Source organism: Arachis stenosperma, chromosome 4 (genome assembly GCF_014773155.1).
Source record: "Arachis stenosperma cultivar V10309 chromosome 4, arast.V10309.gnm1.PFL2, whole genome shotgun sequence".
Classification (NCBI taxonomy): domain Eukaryota; kingdom Viridiplantae; phylum Streptophyta; class Magnoliopsida; order Fabales; family Fabaceae; genus Arachis; species Arachis stenosperma.
Genome location: NC_080380.1, coordinates 45,431,696 through 45,444,217, shown reverse-complemented (window position 1 = coordinate 45,444,217; position 12,522 = coordinate 45,431,696). Strand labels below are relative to the sequence as shown.

The 12,522-nt window shown below is 40.7% G+C and overlaps 1 non-coding gene across 1 annotated transcript; it reads left to right on the top strand.

Annotated features, from left to right (window-relative positions):
- The first annotated feature begins 9,984 nt into the window (after window positions 1–9,984).
- LOC130978131 (small nucleolar RNA R71) lies at window positions 9,985–10,092 on the top strand. Its single transcript, XR_009085791.1, has one exon. It is a non-coding gene; the product is annotated as a small nucleolar RNA R71 (small nucleolar RNA).
- The last annotated feature ends 2,430 nt before the right edge of the window (window positions 10,093–12,522 follow it).

Here is a 12,522-nt window from a genome sequence, read left to right as displayed (position 1 = left end):
GAAGAACTTTACACAGCAAGAAAAAGCTGACCAGCTGCTCCCTGCAAATGATCCCACAAAATTTGCAAACCGGTACTGTGAGCTAAAGTACCCGGCATTTGCAACCTCTAGGAACCTATACCTGGAGAGAACTCTGAAGATTCCAGAAGCCCTCCGACAGTACACCACTGAGCAAATCAAGCAAAGAGGATGGTTCTTTCTGGAAAGAGCACTGGCAGAGGTTAATGCATCTTGGGTTAGGGAATTCTACTACAACTACTACCTTACTACCCTAGATGCAGTGAACCTGAGAGGAAAACCAATTTTGGTCACTGAGGAGGCCATAGAGCACATTCTCCAGCTCCCGGCCAAGTCTGACCAGCCTTATGGTTATAAAAAGGCTGAGGAGGACATGCGCCTGCTGCGTTTTGATTGGGATGCTGTGAAGGCCTGGATAGCTCTCGACCCAACTGTTCCCTGGGAGATGGGTCAGGACACCACCATGCCCAGAGGGATCAAGAGGGTGTACCTAAATGATGAGGCTCGGCTTTGGCATCAAATCTTGAGCAACTATGTGATGCAGTGTACTCATGAGATGGAGATTCCGACTGCCATGATCACCCTCCTATGGTGTGTGATGGAAGGTAAGGACCTTTATCTACCACGCTTCATCCGGCATTATATGGCCAGGGTCCATGTCCGAGGCACCCTCCCTTTTCCTTATCTGGTTACACAGCTAGGCCGTCAGGCTGACGTGCCATGGGAGGATGCCGATGAGAGACCACCACCAGCGGACTGCAGGAAGATCATTCCTCACAGCAGGAACTTCCTAGCTTTGGGCTACAGACCACCACCATTCACTACTACTGATGAGACAGCCCCACCGTCCGCTGGACCCTCTTCATCCACTGCTGCCCCTGCTACCACCACTGCCCCTCCACCTGCCTCAGAGCCCGTATACCGCCTAGTGCACCGCCTTTTTCGCCAGCTTGATCAGATGGAGCGCCGTAACCGGCGCCAGTATGAGAGATTGGAGCATCGCAGCCAGGGTCGCTATACGCATCTGAAGCTGATGATCCGACAGGGCGTTGACATCCCCTCCGAGCCCGACACACCATCCGAGCCATCAGAGGAGGAGGAGGATGAGCACGAGGAAGAGACTCATTCCCAGGCGGAGACCCATCAGCAGGCAGGCGCAGAGCAGGTTGCCCCACACCAGGAGGTCCCACATCGGATTGAGGCTGCAGATCTGCAGATCCCGATCCAGTCAGCACCTCCTCTACAGCAGCTAGACCCTCAGCCCACCCCCACCACAGCACCTCCAGCTACTACCCCTACCAGTGATGACACCCCTTCACACCCGGCCTGACTGAGCATCAGGGACGATGCTTCATTTTAAGTGTGGGGAGGTCACCATCTCTGGCGTTTTTATTTTTGTGAACCACTACATCTCTTTTTCTTTTATTTTGGATATTTTTCTGTATTTTTCCTTTTTATTTTTATTTTCTGAGTACTTATACATTGCTACTTTGATGTATTTCTACTCTATTTCTGCATTTTGCATTTTTAGTTCATATTTTAGCTATTTAGTTTATTTTAGTTATTTAGTTTAGTTTGCAATTCTAACTTATTAGTGGATTAATTAGTATAGTTTACCCTTTTTTAACATAAGATAGCATAGTCTAAATTGAAAAATATAAAAAGAAAGTAAGCTAGGAAATTGAACATAACAGATTTAAATCCATAAACCTTGTATATATAAGCATTACATGATGTAGTTAAGCTGACAACATTTCATCAAGGAGGAACATTAAAACTTTAAAAGCCACCCTAAATAATTTTTTTTATGAGAATAATGGAAATGTTTAACTAAACCTGCATAACATATATGAATGATATATGTTGCTTGAGTTAGAGAACACGCAGCCTGTGAGTCTTGAGCTTAATTGTATGGTTGCATTTAAACCATAATTTTATTCCTGTGTGTTTCGCTTCTTTTTGTTCTGATGTTCTTACTTTGCTTTAATCTATATGTCCAATTATAGAATATAGAATGTAGATACATACCAAAAGAATGATTGAGGCCATCATTTGATTTTAGCTCACTTACCCCAAAAATAGCTTACCTTTTATATTACCCTTGTTAGCCCCCCTTAAGCCTTTTAAAACCCCTTTATTCTATTTAGCCAAATTACTAGCCTTAAACAGAAAAACAAAAGAAAATCCCAAATGAATCCTTGGTTAGCTTAAGATAGAAAATTATAAATAGAGTAAATTGTGGAAAACCTTTTGGGAATATGGATGATAGAAACAAAAGGTAGAAAAAGTTGAAAGAAATAAAATAACTTAGAAATTTTTGGAAGCGTGATCATGAGAAATCAAAGTGACTCAATTACCATGTGCAAATAATAATAATAATAATAATAATAATAATAATAATAATAATAATAATAATAATAATAATAATAATTGAGGGATGAGCATGTAACAACAAGTGGAAAAATAGGTAAACAAATTTTGTTGTATTAAATATGTATGTTAGGTGAGATCTTAGTCTAATTAAGGATTCACTTATTAGCTCACTTATCCATATACATAAGTCCTTACCTTTACCTTGGCCCCATTACAACCTTAATTAAAGACCTCATGATTTTTGGTATGACTATACTCTATAATTGTTGATTGGTTAGATGAAGAACAAAGTTATAGGAAGTAAGAATAAAAAGAAAAGTAGAGTGAATAAACCCAATAAACACTGAGTGACTAGAGAGTAAACACAAAATCCAGTGAGGGTTCAATAACTCATCAACATATATATGTGCTTAAATTACTAATTGTTTTGCAAGTTTGTACAATATTTTTCTTTCCCATCTCATTTGCTAAAATGCTTTATTATTTGAGGGTTGGCTATATATACATATGACTCCTTGAGAATGTGAATTAATTTGGCTACATGTAAGCTTTATATATGAGTGGATAAATTGGAATTGCATGACTCATTTAGGTAGATGCATTTAGAATAGGTTGCATTGCATAACATTCCACCACTTTAACCTAACCTTAATCTTCATCTTAGATTTAGCATGAGGACATGCTATTGTTTAAGTGTGGGGAGGTTGATAAACCCATATTTCATGAGTTATTTTGTGCTTAGTTTGAGTGATTTATTCAATCCTTCACCCACTTATTCATATTAATTGCATGGTTTTACTTTCCTTTCCTTATTATGTGATGTATGTGAAAAACATGTTTCCTAAGCTTTAAAATTAATTATTTTAATTACCTTTATTTTCATTCGATGCCGTGATTAGTGTGTTGAGTAGTTTCAGATTTTCTAAGGCAGAATGACTTAAAGGATGAAAAAGGAAACATACAAAAATGGAAGGAAAATGTGAAACGGAGCTTCAAAGAAACTGGCACCCACGCGATCGCATGGACGACGCGATCGCGTGCCAAAGGCAAAGAAGCAGCGACGCGGCCGCATGACTGACGTGATCGCGCGCCTTAAGCAGAACGCATACGACGCGGATGCGTGACTGACGCGACTGCATGGCAAAGAAAAGCTCCGAATGATGCGACCGCGTGACAGAGGCCACGAATCAGAATTTACAGAATACACCCCAGCGATTTCTGACGCCCTTTTTGGCCCAGATCCAAGTACAGACAGCATAGATGGTGCGCGAAATTATGAACAATACTTTTCACAACTCTCATAATCTCCGGTCATGAACTCCAAAAACTTGGTAGTTCAATTCCATGGCATTACACAACTTCGCACAACTAACCAGCAAGTGCACTGGGTCGTCCAAGTAATACCTTACGTGAGTAAGGGTCGATCCCACGGAGATTGTTAGTATGAAGCAAGCTATGGTCATCTTGCAAATCTCAGTCAGGCAGACTCAAATGAATATGATGATGAACGAAAATAACATAAAAGATAAAGATAGAGATACTTATGTAATTCATTGGTAGGAACTTCAGATAAGCGCATGAAGATGCCTTCCCTTCCGTCTCTCTGCTTTCCTACAGTCTTCATCCAATCCTTCTTACTCCTTTCCATGGCAAGCTTATGCAAGGGTTTCACCGTTGTCAGTGGCTACCTCCCATCCTCTCATTGGAAATGTTCAACGCACCCTGTCACGGCACGGCTATCCATCTGTCGGTTCTCAATCAGGCCGGAATAGAATCCAGTGATTCTTTTGCGTCTGTCACTAACGCCCCGCCTTCAGGAGTTTGAAGCACGTCACAGTCATTCAATCATTGAATCCTACTCAGAATACCACAGACAAGGTTAGACCTTCCGGATTCTCTTGAATGCCGCCATCAGTTCTCGCCTATACCACGAAGACTCTGATCTCACGGAATGGCTGGCTCGTTTGTCAGGCGAGCACTCGGTTGTCAGGCGATCAACCATGCATCGTGTTATCAGGAATCCAAGAGATATTCACTAGAGCTTTGATTGCTTGTAGAACAAGAATGGTTGTCAGTCACCTTGTTCATGAGTGAGAATGATGATGAGTGTCACGGATCATCACCTTCATCAAGTTGAAGAACAAGTGATATCTTGGACAAAGAACAAGCGGAATTGAATAGAAGAACAATAGTAATTGCATTAATACTCGAGGTACAGCAGAGCTCCACACCTTAATCTATGGTGTGTAGAAACTCCACCGTTGAAAATACATAAGCATAAGGTCTAGGCATGGCCGAATGGCCAGCCTCCCAATGATCTAAGATAGCATAAAACGAAGATAGCTACCAAAGTCCCAGATACAATAGTAAAAGGTCCTACTTATAGATAACTAGTAGCCTAAGGTGTACAAAGATGAGTAAATGACATAAAAATCCACTTCCGGGCCCATTTGGTGTGTGCTTGGGCTGAGCAATGAAGCAATTTCGTGTAGAGACTCTTCTTGGAGTTAAACGCCAGCTTTTATGCCAGTTTGGGCGTTTAACTCCCATTTGGGTGCCAGTTCCAGCGTTTAACGCTGGGATTTCTTGAGGTGACTTTGAACGCCGGTTTGGGCCATCAAATCTTGGACAAAGTATGGACTATCATATATTGCTGGAAAGCCCAGGATGTCTACTTTCCAACGCCGTTGAGAGCGCGCCAATTGGGCTTCTGTAGCTCCAGAAAATCCACTTCAAGTGCAGGGAGGTCAGAATCCAACAGCATCTGCAGTCCTTTTCAGTCTCTGAATCAGATTTTTGCTCAGGTCCCTCAATTTCAGCCAGAAAATACCTGAAATCACAGAAAAACACACAAACTCATAGTAAAGTCCAGAAAAGTGAATTTTAACTAAAAACTAATAAAAATATACTAAAAACTAACTAGATCATACTAAAAACATACTAAAAATAATGCCAAAAAGCGTATAAATTATCCGCTCATCACAACACCAAACTTAAATTGTTGCTTGTCCTCAAGCAACTGAAAATCAAATAAGATAAAAAGAAGAGAATATGCAATGAATTCCAAAAACATCTATGAAGATCAGTATTAATTAGATGAGCGGGGCTTTTAGCTTTTTGCCTCTGAACAGTTTTGGCATCTCAGTCTATCCTTTGAAATTCAGAATGGTTGGCTTCTTTAGGAACTCAGAATCCAGATAGTGTTATTGATTCTCCTAGTAGAGTATGATGATTCTTGAACACAGCTACTTTATGAGTCTTGGCCGTGGCCCAAAGCACTCTGTCTTCCAGTATTACCACCGGATACATACATGCCACAGACACATAATTGGGTGAACCTTTTCAGATTGTGACTCAGCTTTGCTAAAGTCCCCAATTAGAGGTGTCCAGGGTTCTTAAGCACACTCTTTTTGCCTTGGATCACAACTTTATTCTTTCTTTCTCTCTTTCTCTTTTTTTGGTTTTTTTTTTTTCGCTTGCTTCCTCTTTTTTTTTTTTTTGTATTCACTGCTTTTTCTTGCTTCAAGAATCATTTTTAATGATTTTTCAGATCCTCAGTAACATGTCTCCTTTTTCATCATTCTTTCAAGAGCCAACCTTCATGAACCACAAATTCAAGATACATATGCACTGTTTAAGCATACATTCAGAGAACAAGAGTATTGCCACCACATCAAATTAATTAAACTATTATAAAATTCAGAATTCATGCAATTCTTTCCTTTCCAATTAAGCACGTTTTTATTCAAGAAAGGTGATGGATTCATAGGACATTCATAACTTTAAGGCATAGACACTAAGACACTAATGATCACAAGACACAAACATGAATAAACATAAGCATAAAATTCGAAAAACAGAAGAATAAAGAACAAGGAAATTAAAGAACGGGTCCACCTTAGTGATGGCGGCTCTTTCTTCCTCTTGAAGATCCTATGGAGTGCTTGAGCTCCTCAATGTCTCTTCCTTGTCTTTGTTGCTCCTCCCTCATGATTCTTTGGTCTTCTCTAATTTCATGAAGGATGATGGAGTGTTCTTGATGCTCCACCCTTAGTTGTCCCATGTTGGAACTCAGTTCTCCTAGGGAGGTGTTTAGTTGCTCCCAATAGTTTTGTGGAGGAAAGTGCATCCCTTGAGGAATCTCAGGGATCTCATGATGAGTGGGGTCTCTTGTGTACTCCATCCTTTTCTTGGTAATGGGCTTGTCTTCATCAATAGGTGTATCTCCTTCTATGTCAACTCCAACTGAATAACAGAGGTGACAAATGAGATGAGGAAAGGCTAGCCTTGCCAAGGTGGAAGACTTGTCCGCCACTTTATAGAGTTCTTGGGCTATAACCTCATGAACTTCCACTTCTTCTCCAATCATGATGCTATGAATCATGATGGCCCGGTCTAGAGTAACTTCGGACTGATTGCTAGTGGGAATGATTGAGCGTTGGATGAACTCCAACCATCCTCTAGCCATGGGTTTGAGGTCATGCTTTCTCAATTGAACCGGCTTGCCTCTTGAATCTCTCTTCCATTGTGCGCCCTCTTCACATATGACTGTGAGGACTTGGTCCAACCTTTGATCAAAGTTGACCCTTCTAGTGTAAGGATGTTCATCTCCTTGCATCATAGGCAAGTTGAATGCTAACCTTACATTTTCCGGACTAAAATCCAAGTATTTCCCCCGAACCATAGTAAGATAATTCTTTGGATTCGGGTTCATACTTTGATCATGGTTTTTTGTGATCCATGCATTGGCATAGAACTCTTGAACCATCAAGATTCCGACTTGTTGAATGGGGTTGGTAAGTACTTCCCAACCTCTTCTTCGGATCTCATGGCGGATCTCCGGATATTCACCCTTTTTGAGTGAAAAGGGGACCTCGGGGATCACCTTCTTCAAGGCCACAACTTCATAGAAGTGGTCTTGATGCACCCTTGAGATGAATCTCTCCATCTCCCATGACTCGGAGGTGGAAGCTTTTGCCTTCCCTTTCCTCTTTTTAGAGGTTTCTCCGGCCTTGGATGCCATAAATGGTTATGGAAAATAAAAAAGCAACGCTTTTACCACACCAAACTTAAAAGGTTTGCTCGTCCTCGAGCAAAAGAAGAAAGAATAGAGTAGAAGAAGAAGAAATGAGGGAGAGGGGAATGGCTTTGTATTCGGCCAAAGAAGGGGAAAAGTGGTGTTTAGGTTGTGTGAAAATGAAGGAGTGAAGAAGGGTATTTATAGGGGAGAGGGGAGATGGTGTTCGGCCATTATGGGTGGGTTTTGGGAGGGAAAGTGGTTTGAATTTGAAGGGTGAGGTTGGTGGGGTTTTATGAAGGATGGATGTGAGTGGTGAAGAGAAAGATGGGATTTGATAGGTGAAGGGTTTTTGGGAAAGAGGTATTGAGGTGATTGGTGAATGGGGGAAGAAGAGAGAGGGTGGTGGTGGGGTAGGTGGGGGTCCTGTGGGGTCCACAGATCCTGTGGTGTCAAGGAAAAGTCATCCCTGCACCAAATGTTGCTCAAAACCACGTTTTGAGCCATTTCTGGCGTTAAACGCCGGGCTGGTGCCCATTCCTGGTGTTTAACGCCAGGTTCTTGCCCTTTTCTGGCGTTTAACGCCAGTCTGGTGCCCCTTTCTGGCGTTAAACGCCCAGAATGGTGCCAGACTGGGCGTTAAACGCCCAACTGCTAGCCTCACTGGCGTTTAAACGCCAGTGAATTCTTCCTCCAGGGTGTGCTATTTTTCTTCCTGTTTTTCATTCTGTTTTTGCTTTTTCAATGGATTTTGTGACTTCTTATGATCATCAACCTACAAAAAATATAAAATAACAAAAGAAAATATATAAAATATAATCATTGGGTTGCCTCCCAACAAGCGCTTCTTTAATGTCAGTAGCTTGACAGATGGCTCCCATGGAGCCTCACAAATGATCAGAGCGATGTGGGAACCTCCCAACACCAAACTTAGAGTTTGAATGTGGGGGTTCAACACCAAACTTAGAGTTTGGTTGTGGCCTCCCAACACCAAACTTAGAGTTTGACTGTGGGGGCTCTTTTTGACTCTGATTTGAGAGAAGCTCTTCAAGCTTCCTCTCCATGGTGACAGAGGGATATCCTTGAGCCTTAAACACAAAGGATTCTTCATTCACTTGAATGATTAGTTCACCTCTATCAACATCAATCACAGCCTTTGCTGTGGCCAGGAAGGGTCTGCCAAGGATGATGGATTCATCCATGCACTTCCCAGTCTCTAGGACTATGAAATCAGTAGGGATGTAATGGTCTTCAACTTTTACCAAAACATTCTCTACAAGTCCATGAGCTTGTTTTCTTGAGTTGTCTGCCATCTCCAATGAGATTCTTGCAGCTTGTACCTCAAAGATCCCTAGCTTCTCCATTACAGAGAGAGGCATGAGGTTCACACTTGACCCTAAGTCACACAGGGCCTTCTTGAAGGTCATGGTGCCTATGGTACAAGGTATGGAAAACTTCCCAGGATCTTGTCTCTTTTGAGGTAATTTCTGCCTAGACAAGTCATCCAGTTCTTTGGTGAGCAAGGGAGGTTCATCTTCCCAAGTCTCATTTCCAAATAACTTGTCATTTAGCTTCATGAGTGCTCCAAGATATTTAGCAACTTGCTCTTCAGTGGCATACTCATCCTCTTCAGAGGAGGAATACTCATCAGAGCTCATGAAAGGCAGAAGTAAGTCCAATGGAATCTCTATGGTCTCATTTTGAGCCTCAGATTCCCATGGTTCCTCATTGGGGAACTCAGAGGAGGTTGGTGCACGCCCATTGAGGTCTTCCTCAGTGGCGTCCACCTCCTCTCTTTCCTCTCCATATTCGGCCATGGTTATGGCCTTGCACTCTCCTTTTGGATTTTCTTCTGTATTACTTGGGAGAGTACTAGGAGGGAGTTCAGTAACTTTCTTGCTCAGCTGACCCACTTGTCCTTCCAAATTTCTGATGGAGGACCTTGTTTCATTCATGAAACTTTGAGTGGTTTTGATTAGATCAGAGACCATTGTTGCTAAGTCAGAGGTATTCTGCTTAGAACTCTCTGTCTGTTGCTGAGAAGATGATGGAAAAGGCTTGTTATTGCTAAACCTGTTTCTTCCACCATTATTATTATTGAAACCTTGTTGAGGTCTCTCTTGATTCTTCCATGAGAAATTTGGGTGATTTCTCCATGAAGAATTATAGGTGTTTCCATTGGGTTCTCCTAGGTAATTCACCTCTTCGATTGAAGGGTTCTCAGGATCATAAGCTTCTTCCTCAGATGAAGCTTCCTTAGTACTGCCAGGTGCATTTTGCATTCCAGACAGACTTTGAGAAATCAAATTGACTTGTTGAGTCAATATCTTGTTCTGAGCCAGTATGGCATTCAGAGTGTCAATCTCAAGAACTCCTTTCTTCTGACTAGTCCCATTGTTCACAGGATTTCTTTCAGAAGTGTACATGAATTGGTTATTTGCAACCATTTCAATTAGCTCTTTAGCTTCTGTAGGCGTCTTCTTCAGATGAAGAGATCCTCCAGCAGAGCTATCCAAAGACATCTTGGATAGTTCAGAGAGACCATCATAGAAGATACCTATGATGCTCCATTCAGAAAGCATGTCTGAGGGACATCTTCTGATTAATTGTTTGTATCTTTCCCAAGCTTCATAGAGGGATTCTCCATCCTTCTGTCTGAAGGTTTGGACTTCCACTCTAAGCTTACTCCATTTTTGAGGTGGAAAAAACTTTGCCAAGAAGGCATTGACTAGCTTTTCCCAAGAGTCCAGGCTATCTTTAGGTTGTGAGTCCAACCATATTCTAGCTCTGTCTCTTACAGCAAAAGGGAATAGCATCAGTCTGTAGACCTCAGGGTCAACCCCATTAGTCTTGACTGTGTCACAGATTTGCAAGAACTCAGCTAAAAACTGATGAGGATCTTCCATTGGAAGTCCATGGAATTTGCAATTCTGTTGCATTAGAGAAACTAATTGAGGCTTGAGCTCAAAGTTGTTTGCTCCAATGGCAGGGATAGAGATGCTTCTCCCATAGAAGTTGGGAGTAGGTGCAGTAAAGTCACCCAGCACCTTCCTTGCATTGTTGGCATTGTTGTTGTTTTCGGCTACCATGTGTTCTTCTTCTTTGAAGAATTCGGTCAGGTCCTCTAAAGAGAGTTGTGCTTTGGCTTCTCTTAGCTTTCTCTTCAAGGTCCTTTCAGGTTCAGGGTCAGCTTCAACAAGAATGCCTTTGTCTCTGCTCCTGCTCATATGAAAGAGAAGAGAACAAGAAGATGTGGAATCCTCTATGTCACAGTATAGAGATTCCTTAAGGTGTCAGAGGAAAAGAAAAATAGAGGAAAGAAGGTAGAAGAATTCGAACTTGATGAGATAAAGTTCGAATTGTGCATTAAGAAGGAGTAGTACTCCATAAATAGAAGGATGTGAGAAGGAGGGAAGAGAATTTTTCGAAAATTAATTAGAAAGATGTTAAAAACATTTTAAAAATTGATTGATAATTTTCAAAAATTGAAAGTGGAAAAGAAATCAAGTGTTTTTTTTTTTTTGAAAAAGATTTTAAAATTAGAAATCAAAAAGACTTGATTGAAAACTATTTTGAAAAAGATGTGGTTAAGAAGATATGATTGGTTTTAAAAACATGTGATTGAGAAGATATGATTTGAAAACAATTTAAAAAAAAAAGATTTGATTTTAAAAATTAATGGCTTGCTTAACAAGAAAAGATATGATTCAAACATTAAACCTTTCTCAACAGAAAAGGCAACAAATTTGAGATGTTCAATCAAATCATTAATTGTTAGTAAGTATCTTTGCAAAAGGAAAGAAATTGATTTTGAAAACATTTGATTGAAAAGATATGATTTGAAAAAGATTTGATTTTGAAAAACTTTGAAAACTTGAAAAAAAATTGATTTGAAAACAAAATCTTCCCCCTTTGCCATCCTGGCGTTAAACGCCCAGAATGGTATCCATTCTGGCGTTTAACGCCCAAAATGCTACCTCTTTGGGCGTTAAACGCCCAACCAGGTACCCTGGCTGGCGTTTAAACGCCAGTCTGTCTTCTTCACTGGGCATTTTTGAATGCTCAGCTTTTTCTGTATAATTCCTCTGCAGTATGTTCTGAATCTTCAATTCTTGGTATTATTGACTTGAAAAGACACAAATTAGAAATATTTTTGGATTTTTGATAATAAGGAAAAATCAAAATGTAACAAGAATCAAATAACAATGCATGCAAGACACCAAACTTAGCAGTTTGTATACCACTGACACTAACAATATGAGAATGCATATGAGACACACAAAACACTTCAAGTCAATAGAATTCAAAGATCAGAGCAAGTAAATCATCAAGAACATTTTGAAGATCACTAAGACACATGAATGAATGCATGCAATTGACACCAAACTTAAGATGAGATACCAGACTCAAACAAGAAACATAAAATATTTTTGGTTTTTATAATTTTTTTTTTGTGTTTTTCGAGAATTAAGTGGAAAAAGGTATCAAAATTCTTAATGAGAATTCCAGGAATCAGTGCAATGCTAGTCTAAGACTCCGGTCCAGGAATTAGACATGGCTTCACAGCCAGCCAAGCTTTCAAAGAAAGCTTCGGTCCAAAACACTAGACATGGCCAAAGGCCAGCCAAGCCTTAGCAGATCACTGCTCCAAAAGCAAGATTGACAAAAATCAACAAGCTCTTGTGATGATAAGTTGAAACCTCGGTCCAATGAGATTAGACATGGCTTCTCAGCCAACTAGACTTCAACAAATCATCATGAAACTCTAGAATTCATCTTCAAGAATTTCGGAAAAAAAAATACCTAATCTAAGCAACAAGATGAACCTTCAGTTGTCCAAACTGAACAATCCCCGGCAACGGCGCCAAAAATTTGGTGCTTGTTGCCGGATCAGAAATTTGGCACTGATGTTACCGGACAAAAAGCTTGCTCAAAACTTGAACAATCCCCGGCAACGGCGCCAAAAACTTGGTGCGCAAAATTGTGAACAATACTTTTCACAACTCTCATAATCCCCGGTCATGAACTCCAAAAACTTGGTAGTTCAATTCCATGGCATTACACAACTTCGCACAACTAACCAGCAAGTGCACTGGGTCGTCCAAGTAATACCT